We start from the raw sequence: 12,475 nt of genomic DNA, 5'->3' as shown, positions 1-12,475 counted from the left end.
GTTTCAGTTGTGATCAATTATTGCTGTTCCTTTGGGTACTTCGTTTGCTCTTCCACTGAGATTTGTTCCCAACAGCAGAAGGTACTACACCTGCCTTTTGAAGATTGCTCTACCCCCAAACAAAAGTCTACTTACCAAACTGAATTAGTCCATTCCTGATTGTGTCCTGAGATTATTTATATAGTATCACTTTAAATGCTATCTATATCCTTGGAAGATAAGTAAACTCAGGAATGAGGTTGTTGACTTGTGTGGGTGGATGTCTAAAGACAATTATTATGAGTGAAAATGTTGCCCCTAATGTGAAACACTTAGTGACTTGATCATTATAAGTGGTCCAAAGTTGATGCAAATGCATTTGAAGTTTTGTTGAATTACAATTGAGTCTTAACTTATTAGAAAAACAGAGAAAAAAGAATAAAGAGATAGGTAAGTAAAGGAAATTAGAAGTGGGAAAAGAAGACAAACACATATATAAGAGATTTTAGGGACCAGGATTTGTTCAGTGGCCCCTAGATTTGCCCTTTGGAAACAAATGAAAACCAAAGAGAATATATGGCTGTATCAGTGTTCCCCAGAAAAAACAGAAATTTCTCCAGAAGAAATAGAACGAAGTTTGAACACACCCAGCTCTCAAGAGTGATGAGGTGTGTGGCTGTAATTTAAGAACAGGCTAGATGTGAGACTGAATGAAGAGCCTATAAGTCAGCTAGAAGAGACTGGATGGGGGCTTTCCCAATGTTTTAAGTTACTAAAAGGTGTGAGGACAATCATGTTCAATGAGGATGATTTAGGTTTACATAAAAGCACTCATGCTGTGTAAATGTATTATGAGCTGTCTACTTCTTATTCTGAAATGATTTCCCTTGATAGCTAAAGCTAAATCGTGCCCATTCAGAGATCTACAGATTCTAGTAGCTTACCCTGGGTGAAGCAGAAACAATATTGAAAAGTGATAGTATCAAGGGTTTCACTTGATATTTTCACTTTCAAACATGAAAGTGACAACTTCTGCTTTTGGCTGGTGGCTAAAAAGAGAATAAAGACATTTTCAACAAGACACATAGGGAATAGGGAGGTGACAGAGGGTTCAGGGCTGCAGGTAGAAGAGCTCGGGCATTTATTTCATTGTAAACAATGGCCATAATCTTGGGGCAGTTTTAGTTTATTGGGGATGATTTTTTACTTAATTTATTTTAAATATCTGGTTTACTCACTATAATCATTTGGCAGACATGTATATGGCCAGCTAGAGTTTTAAGGTGAAGGGAAAAAAGACTTTATTTCCTTCTGTGCTTTTATTGAAAACTATTTCCAGGCCTGTAATATATGGTATTTGATTTGAGACACTCTGAAATACCCTTGATGTTAAGCCAAAGAAATTGCAGTGTAAGCACAAAGTACTAAGTATGTTAACTAGTCTGTTCAAGCTCTGAGTTATTAGTTGAACTATTTTGTAGTTCGATTATTGGAACTATGAACCTCTCAAGAGCTTGTATCATATGTATAATCAAATCTATAAAGTATCTAATACAGTGCTTTAAGTATATGGGTATTTAATAAATGCTTTTTGACTGATTGCAAGTAAAATCATTGGCAAAATTCCAGAATACTTGAGAAAACTGAGCTATACTGAATTGGGGATGGCAAGGTGAAAAGGCACTCAAAAATAACAAAATGCCATCTAATAAGTAAGTTAATAGAAGTTAACAATTTTGGAGGACTGCTTTATACCAGGGATTCTTCTGTATATTTTACATATTTTATAGTATTTAATCTTCCCACCAACCAAGTAAGGTACATATATTGTTGTACTACTTTATGAGTGAGGAAACAAAGCAAGGTAAAGTCTAATAACATCCTTAAGACCACACAGCTAGGATGTGGGAGAACCAAGAATCAAAGCCAGATTCTGCTGCTGGAGCCCATGTTCCTACCCACTACACATACTGCCTCACGTTACCTGCCCGACAGTGTCCTCATTTGATAAGCTCTGAAACGGCCATCAGTAAGAAGTACTGAGGGCAGAGCTGTGCAAGCTGTTGATTGAGACTGTGGTTGAGGAAGGTAAATATTATACACTGAAGGAACTGTTTGAACTTAGCCTTAAATGATGAAGTAGGACTAATAGAGAAAGAAGAGAACAGCCCAAGCAGAAGGATTATCTGCACAAAGTCTTCAGAAATCACAGAATATTCTGGAATGCTTTTTGTCCTTTGGGTGGAATTCTCTGGTCTTAAGCCCTTTCTCTGTGAAGTGTCTATTCTCAGTATCTAGGCCTGCCTAAATATACACTTTTCCTCAGTACTTTCAGCTCTCTCATTTGTCTTTAATATATCTTTAAACATTTTAAATGAAAAGGAGTAAAAGTACAAGTAGAAGTACATGTTGACTGCCTTGGTTGTGTTAATCAGGCACGTGACTACTGTTCTCAATGACTTGGTCTTAGGAAGTGCCACTTCGCAACACTATACAGTTGATAACTGGTCCTATAACTGAATTATTTCAGCTAAGTCAGAATGAAAACATGTTAATGTTTCTCTCCATATTCATCCTTCCTTTTGGAATGTCATATTTCTGAACTCCATTGTAAACAGAATAGCAGATATATACCAGGCTCTGAAGATTGTTGAGAAGAGAGATACCTCTATGAATGTTCATAGAGGATGTGTTGGCACATGAAGTGATAAATCGACGTAGTTCCCAAATAAATCAAAACTGTGGTAAGCTGTGGGTAGGACTGTGGTAGGTATGCTAACAACAGAGAAACTAGAATTCTGAAGTAAGCGATTAGTACAGCAGTACATTCTTTATAAATAATATAGAGGGTCCTTGGGAGCTGACATGGCCTCCAAGGCCTAGATGGATAAAAGGCCATGGACCTGAGTTCTGGGTTCTTCTGATGTAGCCAAGGTTTTTATTTTACCTGGGCTGCACTGACCACCTGTCTTAACCACTAAACTTGGGGAGCACCTTTAGGAGGGACAGTGGAAAGCTCAGGAAACCATGTCCACTCATTTGCATCCCTGACCTTAAGCATAGCTGTGGTTTTTGGTGAATATCATGGAGAAAAATACCTCAAACCCAGTCTGAGTTGTCATTCCGGTTACAACTGCCTCTTTTTCCCTACGTTTTCTTGTTATTTCAAGTAAGACATTTTTTTTTTCCAGAAGATAAGCAAGTTCCATGTAGATTTTGGGTGGACTATCTTGACAAGTGTTATATTTAAACATTTATTAAAATAATGAACATAGCATAGCCTGCCTTGACTGAAGTGGGATGCACATGTAACTGAAGTACAGCCAGTTAGCCAAGGCATCAACCTCATGATCTGTGGGATTCTAGTGACATCTGCTGGATATCTGTGCGGTCGCCATCACTTTGTGGACGACTTTGCCATCTTAGGCTGTAACAAAAGACAAACCGGACGCCATAGGTAGGAGAGCGACCTCTAGCGAACGGGCCTTGGTTGTTTTCTTTATCGAATTTGTAAAAACCCAGAATGCCATTTAGGAAATTTATAATTTGAAAGGGGCGGTGAGGGAGGAGGGGATAAGAGTATAAGTATTGAGCATATTAAAATTTGCCAATGATCTTCAACTCTTTTCACTGTGGAGATCTCCTAGACATAATAGAATTTGATATTGATGATCATAGTCTATTTTATTGCCTGATCCTTTTGCATTCATGTGTTGTTTCCTACTGAAAGGCCATGTAATTAGCAGTTAAGAAAACAGGTTTTGGAGTCAGAGCTGGAATTAAAATCCAGGCTTTTCCACTCACTAAGTTTTGGGCCTTGAGCAGATTACTTAACTTTCTTGTGCCTCAGTTCCCTTGGCTTAAATTGGGGGTAAAAATACTACCTACCTCCTGGAGATTAGAATAGTGCCTGACACACAGCAATACACTCAGAAACTGTTAGCTATTTTTATTAAGACAAAACAAACACAATCCCTGTCATCTAGTGTATGTCTTTCTCTGTTAAGGTTAGTCTCTTGTACATCTTTCTGTTGAGAATTAGTTGAGAACAAATACAATGACTCTTGTCCCCAGGAATGGGGGAGGGGTTCTGTAACGGCTGCTACTAACTTGTGCTCATGGTCTCACATAACTTGGGGACAAGAGTATTTTAGGGGTGTATGTGTTGAGGTGGGGGGTTGTGGCTACTGCAAGAGTCCGATTTTTGTGAGCAGCTACGTAATCACGAGGATGGCATTGGAGTAGAGAGATGGGGTTGGCGGGAGGCGGTAGGCAGCTTAGTGATAAACTATCACATGGTCATTGGATATTTGATAGGGCTGGTTAACTGCTCAGTTGAGCCCTTGGATTGAGTACATTCTCTGCAGGTTTTCAGATGTTGCCATTGTCCTCCCTGGGAAACCAGCAAGAATTACATTGTATAGGGTGTGTGCAAAGATCAAGATCTTGAGCAAGCCAGTGTTGGAGAGGAGGAGGGTACAGATACAGAAATTAAGCACAGAGGTCAATGAACCCTGTAGAGTTAACATTTCTGCAGAGTTGATGGAGTTGCCTTTATGGCCTTGGTGGAGCAGGGAGTCTTCTGTTTTCTGATGAAGATATAGGTCTGTCTCCCAAAGCCTAGGAGCTACATGTTGGAGCTACCCCATCCCGAATTTGGTTCCATTTGGGAAGCTACATGTTCCAGCTAGTGAAGTAAAATCAGAGTTGGATTTTTGCAGAGGAAATTTTGATTCCTTTTAATACCTAATGTTTTATCAAAGTAATACAGGCAAGGTTTTAAAAATCTAAAATAGTATAGACCAATAGAAACAATAGTCGTTCTTATGCTGTCCTTAGAGACATCTGCTTGTAACCCTCTTACCTTTTTATTCTCTTGGTTACCTCCTTAGGCTTCAGTAATGTTCTAAAATCACTATTTGTAAATGCATTAATTTTAGAAAGGATTTAGTAACTTCTGTGGCTTGGAGCGATGTACCCCAGAAAAATGTATTCTTAAACGTAATCCCTTCCTGTGGGTGTGAACGCATTGTAATTAGGAACTTTTGATGAAGTTACGTCTGTTAAGATGTGCTGAGGATGGATCTTAATCAGGATAGGTCTTAATCTCTTACTGGAGTCCTTTTTAAGCAGAATGAAATTTAGGTAAATAGAGAAGAAAAACATGCGAAGAGGCTAGAATTCAACAGAACCCAGAAAGGCCAGGGGGGCTGCCATGTGCATTGTCATGTGACAGTAGGCGCCAAGGACCAAAGATCGCCGGCATCCAGCCCTAAAATGCCAGTCTTTGAGAAGAAAGCACTGCCTCTCTAATGCCTCACTTTTGGACTTCTCCTAGCCTCAAACCTTGAGCCAATAAATTCCCATTGCTTAGGCCAAGCCATTTCATGGTTTTTGTTTGGCAGCCAGCAAATGAAAATACTGACTTTCTGTTCTGATATGTGAGAGGTTAGCTCACTATTTTAGTGTCTCTCTTGTAGAGATTATAGACTAGCAGTGTTATTTGGCCTGCACACTACTGGAAAAAATGTTTGAGCCAAAATTTAAAGAATCAAGTATAAATACAAAGATATAGATTTTCCTGCTTTACATGAAAAATCATCAGATATTCAGAACTGTGTTTGTAGTCCTCCATGGAAACAGTTGGCTTCAACCAAGTAATGACTGCCCTCTTTAAGCTAGTCATTCAGATTTCCAGTTTTCCCCAGACCCCACCACTCCTTATTGCCCCTTTGTACTGAGGCTGAGTATAAATTGCCATTTATCATCATGTGTTTCAGTTTGCTAAAGTCAACCAGAAATGGGTTTATTAGCTTACAAATTTACAGTTCTAAGGCAGTGGAAATGTCCCAATTAAGGCATCAGTACAGGACAATACTTTTTTCTGAAGACCAGTTACCCTGAGCTTGGGCTCCTCAGTCAAATAGCAAGGCACATGGCGAAATTGGCTGGAGCTTCTCTGCCAGGTTTTGTTGCTTCAGCTTCCGGCTTCTCCATCTACGGCTTTCTTTCTAAACTTCTCTGGGTATTTCTCCTAATTTCATCTCTGCTTCTGTATGTGTTTTACTCTTTTTATAAAGGACTCCGGCAAGAGGATTAAGACCCACCCTGAATGAGACAGATTATATCTCAATTGAGGTAACCCAATCAAAAGTCCCATCCACAATATGTCTATACCCTCAGGAATGGATTAAAAGAACATGGCCTTTTCTGAGCTCTATAACAGCTTCAAACTACCACATAATGCATCTGCTCCCCTTCCGCTCTCTCTTTCTCTTCTCATGGCAGGTAAAATATTTCTCCAACCAAAGCAGGCAAAATAATCTTTTTTTTGAGTTTTACTCATTTATATTAGTTGCCTGGCCCTTGTATGCATTTGCTTTCCTTATAACCTTAAGCAATATAATAATAACAGTACATGAAAGTAGGATGCTTCCTGTCTTCATTTTGACTGAGTTCTAATGAGATATATACCAAAAGGCATGTGAAACAGACTCCCATAGGCAGAATTATGAAGGAAATCATCAAGAACCAGTTTAATGACCCCTGAGTGCCTCTTTACTCTTTATTACTTTGAGAAAATAAAGATGTTAAAATGGATGGGGAGAGAGCATTTTATGAGAAAGATTTCTTCGGAGAAGGTTATACTGTGAGCCTCATCCCCATATTCCAGGAATTGGTTTGAGCGGAGATGACCTGCCTTACCAACTCAAACAAAGTCTAAGGGGGCTTTACCTGGAACAAATGGGGGGGGTTCTAATGTATATCCCCTAGAGTTTGAAAGGCAGAGTGGACTGGTATCTAATTCCTACCCTAGGAAATCTGGAGGACAAAAATGGTTAGAAGATTGGCCAGTGAGCAACTTAGATGATGGAATACAAGGGAATCACTGTTAAAATGGGGCAGTAACCACACTCCCCTCCAAAGCCTGGTCAAAAGGGGCATGAATATTTCCCATTGGCCAGAAGTGGGCCACACATTAGAGTGAACTGCTCTGGAGCCTTTGAAAATCCTGCTTAAGAGGACAATCTGGGAAGGGTGATGGGATGCAAATAGCCAGAGTCCTTGTTAAGTGGACTGCTAGAGGACCAAGGTCAAGGGGAGGCCAACTGAAAATGGCACATCACCCACATCACAGGTACTTCAGCCAGAGAGACCCCATAGGTAAGCCTCTGAAAGTATCCATGAAAGAGAGAGACAGGGCTAAACATCTTCCAGGCCAAAGAGTATGGAGCCAACGTACAACACTACCAATTCAAGTAAAAAAACTCTCTGTCCAGTTTTTCCTCCTTCCTGGGCTCCAAACATGGAGGGGTGAGAAGCCCTAGGTAGTCAACTTGGGGAGGAAGAAGAGCCAGAGAAGGGCAATGTCCCCCTTTCCTTCTGTACCACTCAGCCCATAGTGGACCTGGCTACGATAGAGGAAAAGATTTGGTGTTAAATCAATTAAAATTTTTTATTATTGTTAAGAATGGGATGTTAATTTCTAACTGATGACTGCAATTTAAAGTGACAGGTGTAGGTCTATTGCCTGGAAGTGAACAGAAATGTCATGGGATCTATCTAAGGTTTCATCCAGGGGTAGGGGGAGATTAAAATCATTTTTAAGGAGCAATGGAAAACAAGAGTAAAGCTGCATTTTGATCACATTTTGAGTTGTGCTGCTATAATATATTGGAAAATTGTGGTGTCTTCATTTCTAGACTCATCACAGACCACTTTATCAGATGAGGCTATTAGCACTCTTAACCTTCCTTCAAAACTATGTTTCACTGCCCAACTGCTGCTATCTGTATTTAACTTTTGAAATGCCAATGTTAAAAACATAACTTCTGACAATTGTATGATAACGTAGATTAGAAGGGGTGACAGTGTGATTGTTAAAGCCTTGTGGATCACACTCCCTTTATCTAGTGTATGGATGGATGAGTAGAAAAATGGGGACAAAAACTAAATAAAAAATAGGTTGGGATGGGGTGGATGATTTTGGTGTTCTTTTTTACTTTTATTTTTTATTCTTATTCTCATTCTTTCTGATGTAAGGAAAATGTTCAGAAATAGATTGTGGTGATGAATGCATAACTCTATGATCATACTGTGAACAGTTGATTGTATACCATGGATGATTGTATGGTATGTGAATATATTTCAATAAAACTGAATTTAATTAAAAAATATAACTTCTGTAACTGTTAACAGTCTTTAATGCTTTATGTAAAAGTTGATTCTAAAGGTGAAAATCAATGAACAGATTTCTGCTTTCAACTATAAGAGTGTGGGAGATGGAATCATGTACTCTGTGGGTGTGAACCATTATAAATAGACCTCCCAAAGATGTTATGTTTAGTTAAGTTGTGGTCCAACTGAATCAGAATGGGCTTTAATCCAGATTCCTGGAGGCTTTGTAAAAGTCAGAAGTCAGAGAAGGCCACACAGGAGCCAAAAACTAGAAGTCAGTGGAAACCAGAAGAACAAGACTCAAGGAGAGAAAGATCTCCATGTGATGGAAGGCAGAGATACAAGCATAGGAACCACAAGGATTTTGGCAAGTCAGCACCAGATTTCCACAAATTCTATGATAAAGCATGGCTTTGCTTTTACCTTGATTTTGGACATCTTCTAGCCTCAAAACCACAAGACAGTAAATGCTTTTTGTGACGGTTGGGTTCATGTGTCAACTTGGCCAGGTGATGGTGTCCAGGTGTCTGGTCAAGCAAGCACTGGCCTAACTCTTACTGCAAGGACATTTGTGACTGGTGAATAACCCAGAAGGATGGTTTAGTAAATCAACAGTCACTTGACTGTACCTGTGACTGATCACATCCACAAAGGGTGTGTCTTCTGCAATGAGAGAATTCAATCAGCTGGATTTAATCCAGTCAGTTGAAGACTTTCAAGGGAGAGAGAGAGGGCCTTAACTTCCTCTTCAGCTAGTCAGTGAAGCATCTCCTGAGGAGTTCATCGAACACCTTCATCGGAGTTGCCAGCTTGCTGTCTGCCCTACAGAATTTGGACTCATGCATCCCCACAGTTGCGTGAGACACTTTTATAAAATCTTATATTTACAGATATCGCTTATTGATTCTGTTTCCCTAGAGAACCCTAACCAATACACTTGTTATTTAAGCAAACCCATTGCATGGTATTTGTCGTAGCAACTTGGCAAACCAAGACAAAGGGTATAGCTTATAGCTTATAGACCGATGTTCCCATCAAGAAAATCTAGAAAGCCAGATATAATGCCTAAACCCATCTGTTTGAAGGCATCTGAGATGGAATGGACTTGAGGGACCAAGGTCTTGGAGAGAAGATGAGGTCATTGAAATAGAGTCCACATTCTGTTTGCAGAGTGATCCCTTGGGGGCATTTGTTAATTCTTGGCCTGGAGGAAGAAGCTGCAAAAATGGGTAAAAGCTAACTGTTAAGAGATATTAAAGCTAGCAGAAGTTTCAGAAATCTCACAAGAGTGAGAAGGAAAACATTGGAGTTCGGGGGCTGCCAAGACAGCTAGAACTTGAAGGGTTAAAATCCTGGAAAGAAAAAGGGAGTGCAGAGAAGAAAGCCCAATATTTGGCACCAGTTTCCCCCTTGAGATATTTGCTGATTCTTAAGCTATATAAGGTGAGAGGTGGAGAAATTGAGCAGAAAATGACTGAAAAGCAGAGTGGGAGTGTTTGCAAGTCTTTGGCACTGGGGAGACAAAAATTGGAGGCAAGAAGGAGTTGCCCTAGTGAACACTCCAGATTTTGTTGGGACCTTTGGAGGGCTACAACCTAGTAGTGGGTGCAAATTAGAGGAAGACTAAGCATTAGAAAGACTGCAAGCCAGCCTCAAATCATTCATTGTATTGAGGTACTCTTTACCTTCACGAGCTGCCTGTCAGAGATAAGGTAAATACACTCTGATAGAAGACAACATTATCCAGAGACTCTGAAATATTTAATACACAATGTGTAGTATTCAATAAAAAGTTACTAAGTGTTCCAAGAAACAGAATCAAGAGAAAAAAAATAGATCTGCAGGTGACTCAAATGTCAGAGTTATCAGACACAACCTTCAAAACAAGGGTGATTAATACATTCAAGAAAATAGATGACAAGATAGAAAATTTCATCAGAGAACTGGAAATAATTTTTATTATGATTTTTAAGATGAAAGCATAACATATCTACAGAAAGGGCACAAATACCAAGTTTGAATTTTACATGTAGTGAAATTTTATGAGTGCACATACCCTTAGTCATAGCAGCCTGTCAAGCTAAATACCACACAGTAGGTTGGTTTAAACAATGGAAATTTATTGGCTCATGGTTTTGAGGCTAGAGGAAGTTCAAAATTAAGGTATCGGAAAGGCTTGATTTCTCACCAAAGACTACAGTGTTCTGGTGCTGGCTGCTAGCAATCCTTGGGGCTTCATGACTTGTATTTTTGCTTCCCATTGCATGGTGGCACTGTTCTTTCCTTTCTAGCTTCTGTGACTGTTGAGTTCGCTCTATAAGGCCCCCAGTAATCCAGATTGAAATCCACCTTCATTCAGTTGGGCCACACCTTAACTAAAAATAACATCTTCAAGAGGTGCGATTTACAATGGGTTTGCACCCACAGGAATGTGTATTAAGATTAAAAACATGTTGATGTTGGGGTACATAATTCAATCTACCACTCCCTTATAACCAGCATGTGGGTCAAAATACAGAAAATATCCAGAACATCAGGGGCTTCCCTCAATTCCCTTCCCAGTCAGTACCCCATCCATGGTGTTCCAGTTTGCTAAAGCTGCCTTTTGCAAAATACCAGAAATAGATTGGCTTTTATAAAGGGGATTTATTACATCACAAATCTACAGTCCTAAAGCCATGAAAGTGTCCAATTAAGGCATCAACAAGAGGACATCTTCAGTGAAGAACAGCCAATGACATCCAGAACACCTCTATCAACTGGGAAGGCATGTGACTGGCACCTGCTGGTCCTTGGCTCCTGGGCTGTGTTTCAAAATAGCTTTCTCCAAAATGTCTCAGGGCTTCTCTCTCTCTTATTTTCTCTCTCTTAGCTCCTGTGCATCCTTGCTTGTTCTCCCAGCATGTTTCTCTCTAAGCATCTGGGGGTCCTCTCTTAACTTCTCCGGGGCAAACAATGGGCTTCTTCTCTTGGCTTAGCATCTCCAAAAGTCTTTCTGTTTGCATCTCCAAGCATCTGGGCAAACTCTGGGCTCTCTTAAGGACTCCAGCAAACTAATCAGGACCCACCTTGAATGGGCAGATCACACTTCCAAGGAAATAATCTAATCTAAAGGTCTCACTCACAGTTGGGTGACTCACATCTCCATGGAAACAGCCTAATCAAAAGGTCCCACCCACAATTAGTCTGTACCCACAAGATTAGATTAAAAGAACATGGCTTTTGTGGGGGGTGTAATAGAGTCAAACCAGCACAAATGGTAACCATTATTCTGTATCTATCATCACAGATTAGTTTTGCCTATTTTTAAACTTTTATAAGTAGGGTCATACAGTTTGTACTTTTTTTGGTTTTGACTTCTTTTACTCAACATTTTACTTTCAGATTTATCCACACTGCTACATGTACCAGTAGATAGCTCTTTTCAATGGCTGTGCAGATCCAAATTCTTTGTATTAATATTCCACAATTTATTTATCAATTTTACTCTTGATGGACATTTGGGTTGTTTCCAATTTTTGTCTATTTTGAATAAAACTGCCATAAGTATTCTTGTATATGTCCTTTGGTGGACATAAACACTCATTTTTGTTCAGTACATACCCCAAAGAGGAACTGTTGGGTCATAGGGTGTATATAGGTTTAGCTTAGAAGGTACTGCCAAACTTTTTCCAAACCAGTTGTACCAAATTACCTTTCCATGGGCAATGTAAGATAGTTCCAGATTCTTCATTTCTTAATAAAATTTGTTATTGTTAGTCTTTTTAATTTTAGTCATTCTGGTGGTTATGTAAAGGTATTGAATTGTAATTTTAACTTGCATTTCTGTGATGACTAATGAGCTTGTTTATTGCATTTGTATGATGACAATTTTTCTTGTTTATTGGTCATTTTAATATCCACTTTTGTAAAATGTCTGATCAAGTCTTTTGACCGTTTAAAAATTTTGGTTATCTGTCTTTTTAGAAAACTGTTTTGTAAGAGTTCTTATATATTCTGGATATGACTCCTTTGTCAGTTGCTTATATTGCAAATATATATACTTCTAAACTATGGCTTGCCATTTTGCTATCTTAATTTCAATGAAGGTGAATTTATCAATCTTTTCTTTTATGGCTAAGGCTTTTTGTGTTCTGTTTAAGAAATATTTTCCTATCTTAAGGTCACAAATATATTAATTTATATTTTCTTCTAGAAATTTGATTGCTTAGGTCAATGATCAATTACAATTTAATATTTGTGCATAGTGTGAGGTAAAAACAAGGATCTTTTTGTTCTATGGATATCTAATAGACAGATTCATTTATTGCAAAGGCCT

This window comes from Choloepus didactylus, chromosome 2 (genome assembly GCF_015220235.1).
Source record: "Choloepus didactylus isolate mChoDid1 chromosome 2, mChoDid1.pri, whole genome shotgun sequence".
Classification (NCBI taxonomy): Eukaryota; Metazoa; Chordata; class Mammalia; order Pilosa; family Megalonychidae; genus Choloepus; species Choloepus didactylus.
The sequence above is the reverse complement of the archived record's forward strand: the minus strand, read 5'-3'. Positions refer to the sequence as shown.